Genomic DNA, 22,071 nt, shown 5'->3' with positions numbered 1-22,071 from the left:
AGCGGCAAAATATTTTATTTCATGACCCCGGCTAGTATACATTTTTTTCATGAACCCTAAATTCATGTTAGTAATCAGTACGAATGTGTGAGTAATTCGGACGAATAATCGCTTACCAAGTATCCAGAATCTTACTGTTACAGCCCAGCCAGTGCACCAGATTACTTCGAAGTGTACGCAATTGATTAACATTATTCAATTTTTTAATATCACCTCCGTAGTGTACACCAATATATGACAGGTTACGATTTAAGACCATAGATTTCCCACAAGTATGTTATGTTTATTTCGGGAGAGTAATAAATTATTATTTTAGAAATAATAAATCAAGTTCCTATCAGATTTGCTCTAATGTTACGGCATTACCTGTACCTGCACTTTACCAAAACATCTCCCATAAAAATCTTAAGAATGCAGATGGCATACTCAGACTGAAATAATTTTAGCAAAAAAAAAAAAACTGTCGTCAGCATTATTGGTAAACAAAATAATACTCACAAACAAGACAAAACGGACATTACAAATCCGACCTAAATTACGTGCCACATGTAGTTTATTACATTAAGATAAACGATGTAGGTTAAGAAATATTAATAAAAAAATTCTTTAATTCAATAATTTATTTTAAATTGTACATGCATACACAATAAAATCTGACACTGTATGTATATATATCGTATACATTTTCTCAGTCCTTGCAACATTCATTTCTATTAAAATAAATTATTATATATTTCGTTTTAAGAGTGACAAAATACAACTAATTCATACAGATCACGATACATCAGATCAGGAGTGTAACACCTTAGAGGACCAGAGATGATGCTAGAAACCCATCTTTACAAAATTTATAATGTTTTTTCAAGTAAAATTTTCGTGTAACCTGTACACCGCACTTCTCACACAGAAATTTTACACGGTCAAGATTTCTTCTGCATCCATGCTTTTCATGGATGCGTGTACTTCGTAGTCGCTCAAATCGTTTACCACAGTAGCGGCACTGATACAGATATTCATCGCAATTATCATCGCTTCCTCGATGTTCAACTTGCAAATGAACTTTGCTTTTACAATGCCTAATCAAATTACTTTTGTTTGTGAAATGTACACCACATGGGTCACACGGAAATGTCACACGATTAGCGTTTCTTCTACAGACATGATTTTCATGTCTTCTTGCATGTTGACGGTATTTAAAACTTTTGTCACAGTAACAGCACCGATGTTCGTTAGTCGTTCTTGAATCACCATCCATTGAAGTTTCCATCGAGGACGAAACGAAGTTCGTAGAGTTTTCCTGTGTAGCCAGCACCACCGGCATTAAAGTCTCTCCTGCTGACGGTATCACGACTGTTGAAGTCTCCTCTTGTGATGACGTCGTCGTCGTTGCCGACGGGATCTGCACCTTCTCCGCCATAGCTGACGTCAGGGTTCCCGTAGTCGATGGTACAACATCCATCAAGTTCGTCGTTTTAGATGGTAAAGATGCCATCGAGTTCACAAGAACAGGTAATTACGCGTCTTATGCACCAGAAGAATCAAACTAGGTGATCCTTACACCGTCGTCGTCGCCAGTAACAAACTGAGCGACCTGCTGTCTAGGACTCGCTTATATACATGCACCGGTTGGAATAATACGCTAGTCAAATCAAGAACTATTTACTATAATACTCGAGTCAATACATCATCCAATGTTATTACTAAAAAAAATTAGGAATTTCAAGAAATAAAAGTTTAAATTATATATTGAAACAACTAATCTCTCATCCTACATACACGGTTCATTTAGACTTACTAGAAGGATAAAGAGTCTCTGAACAATGGAACTTTCAGAAACCAAACATAGTTTCAACTACTCAAATTTAAATTTTATTATGTACAGCTACACATAACCTCCAACTGACTCCAAATGTCTACAACACATTTCTAAAATAATTTATACGATACCGGGCTAGGTCCAAAGTCAATTATTTTTGTACCTCTCATCTACAGTTCAGGAGTCCTTCAGTGTTGATATAGCTACAGACAAGACATGTCCAGTACCATACATCTTCAAAGCCTTCAGAGTCGATCCTTGTTAAGCCTTATGACAAAAGTCTCCGAAACAAGAGTCCTACTCTATAAGTTTACTATACACTTTTATGCTTTTCATAGCACACATCGATAAATATCTTCGTAAATAACCCAACATATTATCAGACCACTAGCATTCGATTTATGCACATACAGTAGGACACCAACATATCCATCAACACAAGTCCATTCTACATTAAGCTCCTCACTTATTTTCTTCAGTCTACACTCAGCACACAAAAACTAAATGAAGTCAATTAACAACCTAGTATTTATATACATCCAGTCATTTAACAGCATACCGATGGCTAGTTAAATAATATTGACAGTGATCATGTTAGCTAAGTTTAAATTTATATAGGACCAGGGACCCATTGAACCTTCAGAACCGAGCTACACATACTCAGTGCTGGATGCAAGTTAATACTACACTCATTTGCCATCACTCATTTTCCATAATCGACTCTCTATTCGACACCCATTTTACATAATCGAAACACATTTTCCATCATCGACACACAATTCAACACTCATTTTCCATCACCGACACACAATTCAACACTCATTTTCCATCATCGAAACTCAATTTGTCACTCATTTTCCGTCATCGACACTCAATTCAACACTCATTTTCCGTCATCGACACTCAATTCAACACTCATTTTCCGTCATCGACACTCAATTCTACATACTCTTTCCTTCTTCAACACTCATTTTCCTTCATCTACATAAAATAAAATGTAAACTTTCCAACACCCACACACACACACACATAGATATTAAAATAGTCATCCGCAACTCAATTATTTAATGTAGAAAACACATGAACTTTATTAGGATATGAATAACGACACATTTTAATATCAATTTTTAAAATTATATTTATATCAAAAATACAAAAGTATAAAATTTCATCAGTCAATACACATTACTAACTTATTATATATACCCTGAAATTCTAAGTTCATCAAGAATAGTCCACGTTTCTTTGATAACTGATACAATTTCGTCATCTTGCGAAACAAGTAAAAGTCGCAACCTGTTCGTTAACACGTTCGGGTCTTTCCACGATATATAATCAATTTCACTTGATGCCACCATCTTCTTCGAATGTTTGCTGAACATATTCTGAAAATCGTTGTAATAATGATTATGATAATTTGTATCATCATCATCGGTGCTGTTCACATCTTTATCAAACACACTGACATCTTCATCTTGCATATCCCAGTATTTCGAATTTTTTGACATTGGAGTACCATCCTTGGTATCAAGCTTACTTGCTAATTTTCCAAAAAAATATTCCAAAGTCCGTAGAAGTCTACTATAAGACGACTTGTCACTTTTTCTGGAGATGTTACTTTCATTATCTTCTACCTTACTTATATCTTCAACACCAGTTAAGCTATTTCCTTCCTCAAGACCTGGAGATATTTTAACACAATCGCTTTTAAGACTAGGTAGATCAATTTCATTGTAAGACATACTGTCCCCGAGCATAGCGTCTCCATCTACGTACTTTATCTCCTGCGCGAGCTTGGCTTTACAAGTTTTATCGTGTCGTTTTAAATTCTCTCTTCGTGTCAACCGTCTTCCACACTTGCCACAAATTAGTATTTGACGGTATGGGCTTTTAACACATTCGTTCTTTTCATGTCTACGAGCATTATAGATGTTATCAAAGTATTTGCTACAGTATGTACAATGTCCTCCAGATCGAGATCGATATTTGTGTATCGTACCTTCACTAGTCTGTACGTACTCCATAATGGTTGAATAGCAACTAAAGGTATTTTTTAGGTACTTCGTATTTTCATGTATGAACATTCATCAATTATTTACGAAAAAATATTTTTTTTTTCTCATTTTGAAGAAAAAATCATGTTCCACGTAGTTTTACTACCCACCTTCATATTTCCTCATATGTTATGTTGTAAAAGCAACCAAAGTTGGTTGTAGGTTATGGAATGCTCACTCACGATCTCTTGAAAAAGGTGTACCTCCCTAGATCTCAAGAGGAAGAACATTGACCTTATTTAAAAATTAGTGAATAATATCATGGTCTAGCAAGAATCACAAGATAATCTATTCTCATATTAGCAACCATCATGTATCAGTTGTCTGTATAAGCAGTCAATGTTTTGTGTGGGATGCAGGATGCTCCCTTACGATCGCAACAGAAGGAGGGCTTCGCTAGAACACAAGGGGAAGGGAAATCTTCGTGTGTGATAGCGTTTCTCAGTTTTTTCATGACGTAGTAATCGTCTGATTAATGAACTTTTGTTTTTGCCTGATTTCCACCTGTTAAAATTCTTTTTTAAGTGTTGATTTGATAATATGACTTCGGAAATTTATACGAAACTCTGAATAAAATTACCTGTCTTAGACACCAAGAACAATACAGTTTGTCCTTCATGTTAATGCTTATCAGCTGTCTCAAAGCATATTATTTGTCTGAGTAAGGTTATTATTTTTTAAATCCACCTGATAAAAATATTGTAAGTGGTGATTTATTGACAGAATTTCACTAATTAAATGTAACTCTGAATAGAAATGACATGACTCATTAAGTAAAAAATTCTTCATGCAGAGATAGATTTCTCACAAATAATCAGGAGCACTCGGAGAAAACCATCAGATGTCTAGCCAGGAATAATCAGAAACACTTGGAGAAAGCCATCAATATATTAACAAGAATAATCAGAAGCACTCGGAGAAAACCATAAGATGTCTAGTCAGGTATAATCTGGAGCACACGGAGAAACCACCATAATATTGTCAAGAATAATCGGAAGCACACGGAGAAAAACACCATAATATTGACAAGAATAATCGGAAGCACACGGAGAAAACCGCCACAAGTTTTCTTTTATATCATAAAATTTCAGGAAAAAATAATAATAAATAAAAATTAATTAATAAAAAATTAAAAATAAAATACAAAAAATACATAAAATTCTGGCTTGTACTAGAACTATATCTTTGCTCAACAATGAGAAGTTTACGAGCTAGCAGAATCTGTTTATGTATTTTTTGTATTTTATTTTTAATTTTTTATTAATTAATTTTTATTTATTATTATTTTTTCCTGAAATTTTATGATATGAAAGAAAACTTGTGGCGGTTTTCTCCGTGTGCTTCCGATTATTCTTGTCAATATTATGGTGTTTTTCTCCGTGTGCTTCCGATTATTCTTGACAATATTATGGTGGTTTCTCCGTGTGCTCCAGATTATACCTGACTAGACATCTTATGGTTTTCTCCGAGTGCTTCTGATTATTCTTGTTAATATATTGATGGCTTTCTCCAAGTGTTTCTGATTATTCCTGGCTAGACATCTGATGGTTTTCTCCGAGTGCTCCTGATTATTTGTGAGAAATCTATCTCTGCATGAAGAATTTTTTACTTAATGAGTCATGTCATTTCTATTCAGAGTTACATTTAATTAGTGAAATTCTGTCAATAAATCACCACTTACAATATTTTTATCAGGTGGATTTAAAAAATAATAACCTTACTCAGACAAATAATATGCTTTGAGACAGCTGATAAGCATTAACATGAAGGACAAACTGTATTGTTCTTGGTGTCTAAGACAGGTAATTTTATTCAGAGTTTCGTATAAATTTCCGAAGTCATATTATCAAATCAACACTTAAAAAAGAATTTTAACAGGTGGAAATCAGGCAAAAACAAAAGTTCATTAATCAGACGATTACTACGTCATGAAAAAACTGAGAAACGCTATCACACACGAAGATTTCCCTTCCCCTTGTGTTCTAGCGAAGCCCTCCTTCTGTTGCGATCGTAAGGGAGCATCCTGCATCCCACACAAAACATTGACTGCTTATACAGACAACTGATACATGATGGTTGCTAATATGAGAATAGATTATCTTGTGATTCTTGCTAGACCATGATATTATTCACTAATTTTTAAATAAGGTCAATGTTCTTCCTCTTGAGATCTAGGGAGGTACACCTTTTTCAAGAGATCGTGAGTGAGCATTCCATAACCTACAACCAACTTTGGTTGCTTTTACAACATAACATATGAGGAAATATGAAGGTGGGTAGTAAAACTACGTGGAACATGATTTTTTCTTCAAAATGAGAAAAAAAAAAATATTTTTTCGTAAATAATTGATGAATGTTCATACATGAAAATACGAAGTACCTAAAAAATACCTTTAGTTGCTATTCAACCATTATGGAGTACGTACAGACTAGTGAAGGTACGATACACAAATATCGATCTCGATCTGGAGGACATTGTACATACTGTAGCAAATACTTTGATAACATCTATAATGCTCGTAGACATGAAAAGAACGAATGTGTTAAAAGCCCATACCGTCAAATACTAATTTGTGGCAAGTGTGGAAGACGGTTGACACGAAGAGAGAATTTAAAACGACACGATAAAACTTGTAAAGCCAAGCTCGCGCAGGAGATAAAGTACGTAGATGGAGACGCTATGCTCGGGGACAGTATGTCTTACAATGAAATTGATCTACCTAGTCTTAAAAGCGATTGTGTTAAAATATCTCCAGGTCTTGAGGAAGGAAATAGCTTAACTGGTGTTGAAGATATAAGTAAGGTAGAAGATAATGAAAGTAACATCTCCAGAAAAAGTGACAAGTCGTCTTATAGTAGACTTCTACGGACTTTGGAATATTTTTTTGGAAAATTAGCAAGTAAGCTTGATACCAAGGATGGTACTCCAATGTCAAAAAATTCGAAATACTGGGATATGCAAGATGAAGATGTCAGTGTGTTTGATAAAGATGTGAACAGCACCGATGATGATGATACAAATTATCATAATCATTATTACAACGATTTTCAGAATATGTTCAGCAAACATTCGAAGAAGATGGTGGCATCAAGTGAAATTGATTATATATCGTGGAAAGACCCGAACGTGTTAACGAACAGGTTGCGACTTTTACTTGTTTCGCAAGATGACGAAATTGTATCAGTTATCAAAGAAACGTGGACTATTCTTGATGAACTTAGAATTTCAGGGTATATATAATAAGTTAGTAATGTGTATTGACTGATGAAATTTTATACTTTTGTATTTTTGATATAAATATAATTTTAAAAATTGATATTAAAATGTGTCGTTATTCATATCCTAATAAAGTTCATGTGTTTTCTACATTAAATAATTGAGTTGCGGATGACTATTTTAATATCTATGTGTGTGTGTGTGTGGGTGTTGGAAAGTTTACATTTTATTTTATGTAGATGAAGGAAAATGAGTGTTGAAGAAGGAAAGAGTATGTAGAATTGAGTGTCGATGACGGAAAATGAGTGTTGAATTGAGTGTCGATGACGGAAAATGAGTGTTGAATTGAGTGTCGATGACGGAAAATGAGTGACAAATTGAGTTTCGATGATGGAAAATGAGTGTTGAATTGTGTGTCGGTGATGGAAAATGAGTGTTGAATTGTGTGTCGATGATGGAAAATGTGTTTCGATTATGTAAAATGGGTGTCGAATAGAGAGTCGATTATGGAAAATGAGTGATGGCAAATGAGTGTAGTATTAACTTGCATCCAGCACTGAGTATGTGTAGCTCGGTTCTGAAGGTTCAATGGGTCCCTGGTCCTATATAAATTTAAACTTAGCTAACATGATCACTGTCAATATTATTTAACTAGCCATCGGTATGCTGTTAAATGACTGGATGTATATAAATACTAGGTTGTTAATTGACTTCATTTAGTTTTTGTGTGCTGAGTGTAGACTGAAGAAAATAAGTGAGGAGCTTAATGTAGAATGGACTTGTGTTGATGGATATGTTGGTGTCCTACTGTATGTGCATAAATCGAATGCTAGTGGTCTGATAATATGTTGGGTTATTTACGAAGATATTTATCGATGTGTGCTATGAAAAGCATAAAAGTGTATAGTAAACTTATAGAGTAGGACTCTTGTTTCGGAGACTTTTGTCATAAGGCTTAACAAGGATCGACTCTGAAGGCTTTGAAGATGTATGGTACTGGACATGTCTTGTCTGTAGCTATATCAACACTGAAGGACTCCTGAACTGTAGATGAGAGGTACAAAAATAATTGACTTTGGACCTAGCCCGGTATCGTATAAATTATTTTAGAAATGTGTTGTAGACATTTGGAGTCAGTTGGAGGTTATGTGTAGCTGTACATAATAAAATTTAAATTTGAGTAGTTGAAACTATGTTTGGTTTCTGAAAGTTCCATTGTTCAGAGACTCTTTATCCTTCTAGTAAGTCTAAATGAACCGTGTATGTAGGATGAGAGATTAGTTGTTTCAATATATAATTTAAACTTTTATTTCTTGAAATTCCTAATTTTTTTTAGTAATAACATTGGATGATGTATTGACTCGAGTATTATAGTAAATAGTTCTTGATTTGACTAGCGTATTATTCCAACCGGTGCATGTATATAAGCGAGTCCTAGACAGCAGGTCGCTCAGTTTGTTACTGGCGACGACGACGGTGTAAGGATCACCTAGTTTGATTCTTCTGGTGCATAAGACGCGTAATTACCTGTTCTTGTGAACTCGATGGCATCTTTACCATCTAAAACGACGAACTTGATGGATGTTGTACCATCGACTACGGGAACCCTGACGTCAGCTATGGCGGAGAAGGTGCAGATCCCGTCGGCAACGACGACGACGTCATCACAAGAGGAGACTTCAACAGTCGTGATACCGTCAGCAGGAGAGACTTTAATGCCGGTGGTGCTGGCTACACAGGAAAACTCTACGAACTTCGTTTCGTCCTCGATGGAAACTTCAATGGATGGTGATTCAAGAACGACTAACGAACATCGGTGCTGTTACTGTGACAAAAGTTTTAAATACCGTCAACATGCAAGAAGACATGAAAATCATGTCTGTAGAAGAAACGCTAATCGTGTGACATTTCCGTGTGACCCATGTGGTGTACATTTCACAAACAAAAGTAATTTGATTAGGCATTGTAAAAGCAAAGTTCATTTGCAAGTTGAACATCGAGGAAGCGATGATAATTGCGATGAATATCTGTATCAGTGCCGCTACTGTGGTAAACGATTTGAGCGACTACGAAGTACACGCATCCATGAAAAGCATGGATGCAGAAGAAATCTTGACCGTGTAAAATTTCTGTGTGAGAAGTGCGGTGTACAGGTTACACGAAAATTTTACTTGAAAAAACATTATAAATTTTGTAAAGATGGGTTTCTAGCATCATCTCTGGTCCTCTAAGGTGTTACACTCCTGATCTGATGTATCGTGATCTGTATGAATTAGTTGTATTTTGTCACTCTTAAAACGAAATATAATAATTTATTTTAATAGAAATGAATGTTGCAAGGACTGAGAAAATGTATACGATATATATACATACAGTGTCAGATTTTATTGTTTATGCATGTACAATTTAAAATAAATTATTGAATTAAAGAATTTTTTTATTAATATTTCTTAACCTACATCGTTTATCTTAATGTAATAAACTACATGTGGCACGTAATTTAGGTCGGATTTGTAATGTCCGTTTTGTCTTGTTTGTGAGTATTATTTTGTTTACCAATAATGCTGACGACAGTTTTTTTTTTGTTAAAATTATTTCAGTCTGAGTATGCCATCTGCATTCTTAAGATTTTTATGGGAGATGTTTTGGTAAAGTGCAGGTACAGGTAATGCCGTAACATTAGAGCAAATCTGATAGGAACTTGATTTATTATTTCTAAAATAATAATTTATTACTCTCCCGAAATAAACATAACATACTTGTGGGAAATCTATGGTCTTAAATCGTAACCTGTCATATATTGGTGTACACTACGGAGGTGATATTAAAAAATTGAATAATGTTAATCAATTGCGTACACTTCGAAGTAATCTGGTGCACTGGCTGGGCTGTAACAGTAAGATTCTGGATACTTGGTAAGCGATTATTCGTCCGAATTACTCACACATTCGTACTGATTACTAACATGAATTCAGGGTTCATGAAAAAAATGTATACTAGCCGGGGTCATGAAATAAAATATTTTGCCGCTTATAATTATCAGAGTATTGAGTATGGTATGTAAAGTTCGACTCCTCTCGTGTATGTGCTACACATTTATTTTTGTAGGTAGCAAGATATACATTCGTAGGCTGATTTTCTGCTCTGGTTCGGTGATGTATACTTTGAAGTGGTTCCAGCAAGTACTTTACGTATGCTGGATTATGATTTCACTGGAGTTTTACGTGTACTGAGTTGGAAGGCTAGTGATGAGATGTATGCATGTCTTGAGCAAAACATATGAGTGTCGCAGCATTCTGCAAGCTTGCAATTCCCGCGCGAGGGGTCAATGTTCATTTGCAGGTGATGGTAGGCGTGTCTCGATCGAGAAGTCTCTGCCTCTATCATTGAGAATTTTTTTTTGCGGTTGGCGTGCTTGAATTTATGTACTTTTGCTAGTCGTACGTGAATAAGTTTAAATTCGTATGCATTGGAACATATTTTTCTACATGAGGTAATAAAAATACATAGATGCTACATTGACTGAGATAGGTATCGAACACAAGGTTCTTACCCTATGAGTGACTAGCACTTGTTTGACCTATCTCCACTAACCCTCGTTTACTTTGTGATATAGATGGGACATGGCTGTTTTCAGACAGATTATGGTTAAAATGTCTTGGACAAAGTGTCCTTTGTAGAAATTACTATGTGTGGTAATTATTTTAGTCGAAGTGGTAATTTAATAAAACACGTAAAAATAGCGTGAAGGTTTTTCTAATGTGTAAACAAATTAATGATAGGATGAATTTGTATGTAGAAATGGTGGTATACTACATCTCTTGAAGAACACTGCATGGTATATATAATGAAAGGCTCTTGGGCTCAAGAAACTATACCTACTATAGGTGGAAAGGATGATACGGTTTCCAAGATTAAATGAAAGGAGCTTTGATAATATTTAATTGAGTTTGTGATGATGGGTTGAAGGATTAAATAATAAAACTGGACTCATAGGCTTTTACAGAAAATGAGAATGGAGCTCACAAGATCATAGATTGTGGTAAATCACTGACAACTGAAATGTGGAAACGATATCATAAAATGAGTTATATTGATGCAGCTCATGACAATATAGATGACAGCTATGATGATGATTTACATATGTGATAGTGACACGGACGCGGAGATTTAAAGACAAATAATATTATGAATATAGAAAAGATGGAAGCCTTAGCACGCTGATCGTGACGAGAAACAAATATTGAAGGATGTTGATGGTATCGGGAAGACTGAAACTAATGAAGGTATCAACACTGTGAAAAGTGAGAATACATTCAAGCCTATATTTAGCAGATCCTCCATACTTTGTATAAATGGTGGACTCCTGAAAAGGAAGCATACAGGCGATGAAGACACTTCGACATCAACGATATTGAGTTCTTGCAGTAATCTGGGTGAAGACGTTGTCTTCTACGGTGATTGCTACAGTGACTCTGAGGCTGTTTACAAAGGCATAGACTGTGATGCAGAACCTAAAGCTGACAAGATCGAAGAATGTGGTGGTGTCCTGAGACCGAAGCGATGGAAACGTCGTGTTATAATAAATAAATCTGATCAAGCTTGTGATGATCGCTGGCTAGATGATGAAAGTAACCCTGAGGATGGTGTTAAAACGGAAGACACCAGAGATCATAATATTTATAATAAACAAGCAATGAAGATGGTGGCAGAAGAGATTGATTCCACATCATGGAAAGATCCAAAAATATTGGTTGACCGGCTAAGACTGATGGTGGCATCTGTTCGTAGAGGAAACTACTTGCATATCGTGGAAGTATCGCCCATACTGTAAGAACTTCGGAACGCTGGCTACATACAATAATCATTTGATTAACTGTCATGTGTGTACTAATGAAAAATAAAATGAATTATTTATATTTAAAAAAAGTATGATTTATTTCTTGTATCCTGATTTCCAAATAAGCCTGTGTTTCCGCTACTGTATGTGTGATCATTCCGTTTCCTGTGTGTACTGTGTGTACGTTCCGTTTCCTGTGTGTACGTTCCGTTTTCCTGTGTGTACATTTCGTTTTCCTGTTTGTACATTTCGTTTTCCTGTTTGTACATTTCGTTTTCCTGTTTGTACATTTCGTTTTCCTGTTTGTACATTTCGTTTTCCTGTTTCTACATTTCGTTTTCCTGTTTGTACATTTCGTTTTCCTGTGTGTACATTTCGTTTTCCTGTTTGTACATTTCGTTTTCCTGTTTGTACATTTCGTTTTCCTGTTTGTACATTTCGTATTCCTGTGTGTATATTTCGTTTTCCTGTTTGTACATTTCGTTTTCCTGTTTGTACATTTCGTTTTCCTGTTTGTACTTTTCGTTTTCCTGTGTGTACTTTTCGTTTTCCTGTGTGTACATTACGTTTTCCTGTGTGTACATTACGTTTTCCTGTGTGTACTGTGTGTACATTGCGTGTTGGAGCCGAGTAGACTTGTATCCATGTAGCTTCATAGACATTTAGTTTCGTAGCCATGCGGTCTTTTAGTCATGCAGTCTCTCAGCCATGTTTAACTCGGAACCAGCTAGATCCTTTTAGACTCGTAGCCTTGTAGCCTCGTAGTCTCTTAGACTCGTAGCATTGTGGTCCAATATCATTGGAGCTGTTGAAAGAAAAGGTAGTTGGGGCATTTGGAGCTGTTGGAGCCATTTGAAGGCTGTTGGAGCATTTGGAGGCTGTTGGAGCATTTGGAGCTGCTGGAGCATTTGGAGCTAAGAAGTAGTCGTTGCACGTCTATGCAAAGCTAAATGTTTATAAGTTTGCTGGCTTTCGCAAGTGATTCTGTAGTAGGATAGAAATTGTGTAATAAATATTATGTTTGTAAACGACTTTGTGGTGTTTTATTTCTCGAACCTTACGCTTTTCTGGTATTTAAATTAAATTTATTTTAGCTTCGTCCAGGATCGTGCCAAGGACCTTAGACGACCTAATTAATCAGTATATTGTTTGCCAATTTATTTAATGAGTTTTTAACTTTTTCCTGAATTTTTAGTTTAATTATTACGAATTTTCAATATGGTGGTCTTGATGGCTTATAGGATGATGGTAGTAGAGGTTTTAAAGTCTCTTTAAGAATGTTGAACGTGGCTTATTGAAGTTATTATTTTTTCATAAAATTAAACATTATTGCAACGATCGAGGATCGAACCAAGGACTGGAGCGGATCGAATCGATATGTAAATTGATGAGTGATTTTTTTGATGAATTTTGGATTTTTTCCCGCTTTTCTAGCTACATTATTACATGATTTCAAGATGGCGTCGGAATTTCAAGATGGCGGGGGGCACCTCGGTAATAAATGTTTACTGCACTGTAGCGGGTTAGAATGAAATTATCCAGATGGAAATGTACTCTATAATATGAGTACACACACAAGATGACGTACTCCAGCAGGTGGTAGCTCCTGGTAGCATCTACTGAACATTAAATGTCGGGTCCATGATGGTCGACAAGAACAAAGTCAAACTTCAAAGTCAAGGTAAAATTTCAAGGTGAAGGTCAATTTTCAAAGTCAAGGTCCAATTTCAAAGTCAAGGTCAAATTTCAAGGTGAAGGTCAAATTTCAAAGTCAAGGTCAAATTTCAAGGTCAAGGTCAAATTCCAAATGTCAAGGTCAAATTCCAAGGTCAAGGTCAAATTTCAAGGTCAAGGTCAAATTTCAAGGTCAGGGTCAAATTTCAAGGTCAAGGTCAAATTTCAAGGTCAAGGTCAGATTTTTAAGGTCAAGGTAAAATTTCAAGGTCAAGGTCAAATTTCAAGGTCAAGGTCAAATTTCAAGGTCAAATTTCAAGGTCAAGATCAAATTTCAAGGTCAAGGTCAAATTTCAAGGTCAAGGTCAAATTTCAAGGTCAGGGTCAAATTTCAAGGTCAAGGTCAAAGGTCAAGGTCAATGGTGTGGTGACCAGATAATTATACTAACATGGTATCGGCACACTCTAGCAGACGAAAACAAGATGGTGGTCTCCAGCGGATGAAGACAAGATGGCGGACATGACGTCATATCAGCTGACGATATATGAACCTTGGTATTGGTGACGGTAGATCGGTCTGTAGGTGGCTTCTGTGGAGGAAGGATCTGATGTTTTTTTATTTTTTACCCTCACCGGTTTCGAACCAAGAACGGGAATCGATATAATCAATCATTATATTTATTGTCAATTTATTTAATGAATTTTGAACTTTTTCCCGCATCTCTAGCATAAAAATTATGGTTTTTCAAGATGGCGGCCAAATGACAAGATGGTAGGTCTGTCTCGAACAGGTGGTGCTATTATTACTTTAAATTTAAAAAAAATTACACGTCCAAATATGCATGTTATTTTTATATATACCTTATTTAATCTTCGGTCTGGTAAATGTCTCGATGGCCGAGCGGTTAAAGGCGTATGTTTTCCAACCTAGAGATCAGAGCTGCGATGGTTCGAATCACAGCGTTTCCAATATATTTTTCATAAAAAATTAAATTTAAAATGTCGATAAGGTTCATAATAGCTATGGTAGGTAATGGAACATCGACCTTATGTGATGAGACAGAGCGACGCTGGCGCTATCTAGGAACAAACAACATAAACAAAGTCGACGGTATTCAAGATGGCGGCCCTCGGTGGAACAGAAAAAAGTCAAGAGCGACGCTGGTGCTATCTAGGAACAAACAACAGAAACAAAGTCGACGGTATCCAAGATGGCGGCCCCCAGTGGAACAGAAAAAAATCAAGAGCGACGCTGGCGCTATCTAGGAACAAACAACAGAAACAGAGTCGTCGGTATCCAAGATGGCGGCCTCCAGTTGAACAGAAAAAAATTCGTTAAAATCGGATAATAAATAAAAAAGTTAAAGATGGCGGCCGTAACGAAAATTGCAACGGTGACGTCATCATCCATTATGGCGGAAAACACATCACCGGAATTTTCGAGAAAACACAATTACGTCATCCAAAATGGCGGATCCAAGATGGCGGATCCAAAATGGCCGCCGTGATCTACTTGTCCCATTACGCTGTGTCCCGTTACGCCTGCTGCACGCACGAAAAAGTGTCACGTTACGCTTATCCAAGATGGCCGCAGTGACGTCACAATCCAAGATGGCCGCCGTGACGTCACAATCCAAGATGGCGGACCGACAATCTCAATCCACCGCCTGAGGCCTGTCCTCGGAAATACTTTCCTATACTACTAGTATTAATTGATATGTCTCTGCATTCATTCACTCTGTGAAATTATACTGGTTATATTCTAAATGAGTCTCACAAAGCCTCCTTCTACATTAGCATCGTTACTGCTATTTCTGTCTGAAGATATGCAGACTTGAGTGGGGTGTATGGCAAATACAGGAAAACTAATGTCAGTATCCACGTGTTGATAAGGTTGTTGTTCGTGATATGGATTGGTTTCTGCTGCTCCATCAACGATTTCAGTTCCATCTCAGACACAACTTGGCACACCTTTAGTCTAGTTTCCGCAATTAGTTGTTGAGAAAATTGCTTTCACTAAATCAATCATTTATTCATTCTGTTCTGCAGTGAAACACTTTGCCTCCATTATAAAACGCACGCATGATCACGGCGGCCAGGCAACTGCTGCGCGATACGCACGCGCGACACGCAGTCGCCTGAATGGGGAAACCCCGCTTGCGCGTCCTTGAAAACCAGCCCCGTATCAACGCACAGACTCGAGTGCTGCGTGGTCACACAATGACGCATCACGCACCACGCATCGCGCATGCGCGATCCTAGGAAAACGGAGCCACGTTCCTGTATCCTGCAGTGCGCGCAGTGCCGTGCTTAGTGGGGGGGTTGGGGGGTGTTTTCTCCCCCCACACAAATCGCCAGAGGGGGCGAAATTTTCTACAGGAGGCGAAATATCGAGGAGGTATGTACATACGGCTATCTTTTTTATTTCTTTTCATAATAAATTTGATAATTAATTAGTTTTGTAAAACTGTGTCACGGTAACTATAGTGCAAATGTGGTAGCTTATCATGCTTCTGCAGTAATTACGGTATTTTCACAGAATCTTGTTCTTTTTAAGATAATTATCTTAAGGTAAATATTGGGTTTTGTGCTGTAGTTATGGTAAATATTCTATAATTCTTCGTAAGTTGCTATTCATTTGTCTTCACATTTACGTGCACCATTATTGTTTTGGACAGTTAAATAGACAGATGTTTCTTATTATTGCTTCTCAGTTATACATGGTTTGAATATTATTTATGTGAGAGAGGATATTTAAAAGTATTTTAAGAAACTGCTTATTCTACAAAATTAGAGTATGGTGCTTGCACAGTAGTTACACCTAATTTTGGTTTGTAGTAGGCCAAAGGTTAATGTAAACAAAATTAGGATGGCAATGCACTAACTTAAGTTACCACAAATACGTCCAAACAAAATTTAAAATAAAAAACTGTATGAAATTATGCAAGATAATTAAAGTAAAGCACGTGTAATTTGTGGTGCTGTACGATCATGTGGCGGGAAAAAAAAGTGTTTTCCCTTGTATCGGTTTGGAATAGACGTATCGGCAACATCTGTATGTGTGTATCGGCATATCGGCGTATCGGCAAAAATTTGTGAATCGGTACAGCTCTAGTTAGTTACTTGTATTATAATTAATTGTTCGAGTGCTGATTTTTATATCTTAAAAACAGATGCATTAAAATTGAACAATATTTTCTTAATGGCATCGAGATTACATGAAACATTAAAAAACGTTGGCTACTAATTCGCAAAAATACATTTTTGAGATAGGTACATAATATTATGTAAATGCGAAATCAACGTACCAAAAAATAAAAGCTTAGGCCATCAGCGTTGAAGTATTCGTGGCTCAATTATAAAATTCAATAGTAAATAAATCACAACATACACCTGACCCATCTCAATATCTCAATCAAACAATCATGATTATACAATTTGATATTAAAATAAAAAGTGATGAGCTTATATTTTTATATTAAAAAATCTATGTTGCCTAAACATTTTAGAAAGTAACTTATTTTTATTGGCTCGGAAAGTATGTATATGTAGCCTATGTGTTACACAGTGATTGCGTCAGTATAGTAAATTACCTAATTTTACAGATATGGACTCACACCCTCTTGCAAAGCGGAAATATGCTAAACTTTCTGGAGCTTAGCGAAAGTTGCAAAAGCGACTGCACGACGAAGAAGATAAAATACACGAGCTTCTTTGCTAAATTTTTTAAATCCAGGCTCAGACCCTGCTCCATCTACATCTGTGGAAACTTCAGGTTCAATTTTAAGTGAAAAGTTGTTACAAAGTCATGTAAGAAGTTCTGAGAATTTATCTGAAGAAATATCTCCAACTTCAATACCGAAACAAACAAGCAGTTCAAATACTGGGCAATCTGGGCTCATTTCTGTGTGATTATTGTTTCAGGATTTTTGTTTATACGACACATGTTCATTGTTAATTGTTCAATTTTTATCAATTTGAATTTATTTCAGGGAATCAACTTACCTTGAAATTTTTTTTGATAACTCATTAAAGAATTGCGCAGTTCAAGATTATACTCCTTTGAACTCTGTGATGGATTTTGATCCAGCTCAAACTTTAACAGACTTCCCACAAATAAAAACATTGAAGAGTTCCAAAGGTTTTTCTGAAGCAGTAATAGTATCTACAATACCAGAACTAGCAAGCAGTTCAATTACTGGGAAATCTGGGCTCATTTCTGTGTAAGTATTGTTTCAGGATTTTTGTTTAGACGAAACATGTTCATTGTTAATTGTTCAATTTTTATCAATTTGATTTTATTTCAGGGAAACAACTTACCCTGAAAAAAATCTAGATAACTCATTAAGGAATTGTGCAGTTCAAGATGACACTCCGTTGACCTCTCTGAAGAATTTGGATTCATCTCCAAAAGTACTAATAGAATTTCTACCGAACCAAACTAATGAGATAGGCAACGACACAGAACTTGAAAATCTGCTCAGTCAAAAGTGGCCAAGTGATCCAATATATTATGGTGGCAGATCTGGCAGTGAACTTAATTTTGAGACCAAGAAATTTCTACTCAAAGTAGGGCCTTGTCAGCCAACAAAGGACCAATGCCAGTTTCCCAAAAATAAGTATGGAGGCCATTTTACCCCTGCTATTTACCAACAAAGGCATTCAAAAACTGGCTGGATCCATTACTCAGTGAAACATGACAGACTTTATTGTTTCTGTTGCTGGCTGTTCTCCAAAACTAGTGATCCTAACTACGATCCAGCATTTAGCAGAGTAGGTGTTTGTAACTGGCGTAAGATACATGACAAGGTGGCAAAACATGAAAAATCATATTTGCATAGAAATGCTCTGATTTCTTTGAAAATGGTCAGTAGCAATGCCTTAATTGATCGCCATCTACAGCAACAATATGAACACGAGGTTGCTAATTGGAATAATATTTTAAAACGAATCATTGATGTAATTCTGCTTCTTTATGCACAGAATATGGCATTTCGTGGGTCAGTTGAACAAATTGGCCATAGACACAGTGGGAATTTCTTGGCTCTAGTGTACTTGCTAGCTAAATATGATCCGGTTTTACATAACCACATAAACAAGAAGGAAGGAGTAAAGTATCTCAGCAACAGAATTTAGAATGAGTTAATTGTTCTTGGCAAACAAGTTCAATAGGCCATCATTGACGCTATCAAAAATGCAATATATTACTCTGTTATGGTAGATACAACCACTGACACTTCCCACACTGATCAGTTATCCTTCATAATTCGTTATGTCCAAATTGATGACCAAGTTAAAGTCACCGAGTCATTCCTTGGATTCATCTGTATACCAGGAGATGAAGCAAGAGCCACTGACTTCGTGGTTAAAATGCTCTCTTTCTTGGAAAATCTGGGACTGGATATTGCTAACTGTAGAGGGCAAAGCTATGATGGTGCATCAGTAATGAAGGGCTATTCTTCTGGAGTACAAACACGTATCAAAGAACAAAATCCGTTGGCTGTTTATGTTCACTGTGCACCCCACACTCTTAATCTCGTCATAGCAGATTCGGCTAAAGTTGATCCCGAGATAGTAACTTTCTTTGGAGTAGTACAGAAGTTTTACACATTCTTCTCTTCAAGTAACCGTCGGTGGGAAATGCTCATAAAAGCTTCAGACTCAGCTATGGCTTCTGAAAGAATTCATGAATGTGACCCAACTGAAGATATAGGTACTGCAAAACACAAATGATGAAATACCTGAAAATCAACAAGACAATAGCCTGCCAAAAAGGTCAGTCATAGTTAAGCAAGTCTGCACCACACACGTTGGGAAGGCCGACTTGCTCCAATTCGCAATCTCCGAAAAGCCCTGCCAAAAATCTTTGATGTTCTCAAGTGCATCAAGTCAGAAAGTAAAGATGTCAGTGATAAATGTGACTGTGATGGTCTTTTGAGTCATATATCAAAATTTGATTTCATTGTGATGCTTGTTATATAGGATAACATCGTATTGTTGCTGAATATAACAAGCAAATACTTGCAAAAGGCAGATTGTGATATTTTGACTGCAGCTGATCTTCTCCAGTCTTCGACCAAGAATATACAGAATATGAGAGCAAATGAGTTCAGCAGTTTCATGGATGAAGCCATACAACTTGCAAGTAAATTGGGAGTATCCGTACAACTCTCTGAAAAACGACAAAGAAGAAAGGTATCATTTTCGGATGAGTTAACTAAATATGAGCCAATTACAGACAAGAATAAAGCTTTCGAAGTTAATATCTACAACAGAATGTTGGACAGGAAAATTGCAAGCCTTTCCGAAAGTTTTGAAGGCCTTATAGACGTAGCAAACATGTTTTCATTCATGTATCCCTGCCGACTCATGAAACTAAGTAGCAATGATTTACAGAAATCCTGTGAACAGCTGACGAGACATTACGAGCGGGACTTGGACAGTGGCCTCTATTCCGAGCTTCTTTCTTTAAGAAACATCCTGGCTGACAAACTTCCACCAAAATCTAAACCCAAAGATGTAATTCAAATAATTGTAAACAATGACTTGCAGGAAGCTTTCACAGAATCCTTTACGGCATATAAATTGTTATTGACTATTCCAGTTTCAATAGCCTCATGCGAAAGAAGTTTCAGCAAGCTGAAACTCATCAAAAACTACTTGCGATCCACCATTGCTCAAGAAAGGTTATCTGGACTGGCAATACTCTCAATAGAAAGTGACAATGCTCGCAACCTATCTTCTGATAAAGTTATAGAGCAATTTGCCGCTATTAAGGCACGTCGCCTGCACTGAAAAATTTCTCAGTTTATGTATACAGTTCTTCTGCAAAAAGAAATTTTTATTTATATCTTATTTTGTGGTATGATACATAAAATATTTTCATTGTAAGATTTAAAAATAAGTACAGTGAAGAATGTTAAGTTGGATTTGTTTAAAATAAATTTATTTTCTTGAAGAATATTATTATATGCTAAAAGTATACTATTTCTGCTTTTGGGACTATTAGCACTATTGAGAAAGGGTTAAACGTTGTAAAATATATTTAAAATTTACTTTTTCAATTGGAGAAATTGGAAAATTGTCAACACGTGTATGTTTAAAATTTACACCAAACAACATGGTCAAATTACTGAGGTATTGATATTAAAAATAAAACTTTTTGTTTATTATTGATTTTTTTTCTTCAATCGCCTAATAATGACGGGGTTGGGGGGGGGGGGGCGAAATTTTATAACCCCACCCCCCCACTTTTTAAGGCTGTGCACGGCACTGAGTGCGCGTGAATCTGGTTTTGTGGGATAGCGGATGTAATTCAGAGTGCCAGTTCCTACTATTGGTTTTAAAGGTTTGCGTAAAATGCTAACAGCATCGAAGTTTGGAAGAATATGTCGCCGACGCCCGACTACCAGTTGCCGAAGTTTGGTGAAGAATATTATATATTCTCCTGACATTCTCAACGTTCCATCAGTGTCATATGGAAGAAAGTACGAGTCAACAGCTATCCAGCAGCTAGAAAAACAAGAAAACATTTCTGTTCAGCCTTGTTCGATTCTACATCTACATCCTTGGTAAACATATTCTCCTCCAGACGGATCATCAGCCACTCGTCACGATATTGGGGAAGAAAAACATCGACGAACTGCCCCCAAGGTTGCAGAGGTATAGGATGAGGTTGATGCGTTATTCATATACCATACAGCACGTAGCAGGAAAAAAGGTTCTACGCCCCAGATACATAGTCCCGAGCTCCCCTTGTAGCACCGGGTGAGAATGAGAGCCTGTCATTTGAGGAGGTTGAGAAAGGGAATTCCAATTTATGGCATCGTTTCCGGCATCGGACACCAGAACGGAGGAGGTACGTCAAGTGCAGGCGTCGGTCACGACATGCCAAGAACTAATAAAACTGGTTCGAAATGGATGGCCTCGCAAACCCACAGATGTAGCTCTGAACTGTCGGGAATATTGGGCTGTGCAGAGGGAATTGTCTATGGTGAAAGGCATATTGATGAAAGGAGTTACCATAGTGATACCTGGCAAGTTACGCATTGAAATATTGAACAGGATCCATGTCGGACATCTGGGGATAAAGAAGTGTATCGAAAGAGCCAAGGCTACAGTGTGGTGGCCTGGGATTACAAATGACATTAAAGCACTCGTCACCAGCTATGTACCATGCATAAGAGAAAAACCAAACAGACCGTAACCCCTGATTCCGTCGCCTTTACCACAAGTGCCATGGGAAGGGGTCGATACGGACCTAGCGGAGAGGAACGGAAAGCATTACCTTATTATTGTTGATTACTACTCCAGATACCCAGACATATTTGAAATGCCGGCCATTACATCTGAAGCCACGATAACAAGATGCAAAGCTGATTTTTCACGTCAAGGAATCCCGCGAGAAGTAAGGTCGGACAATGGACCCCAGTATGTGTCGCAAGCTTTTAAAGATTTTGCAACAGAGTAT

This window comes from Bacillus rossius, chromosome 3 (assembly GCF_032445375.1).
Source record: "Bacillus rossius redtenbacheri isolate Brsri chromosome 3, Brsri_v3, whole genome shotgun sequence".
Lineage (NCBI taxonomy): Eukaryota > Metazoa > Arthropoda > Insecta > Phasmatodea > Bacillidae > Bacillus > Bacillus rossius.
Note: the sequence above shows the minus strand (reverse complement) of the source record.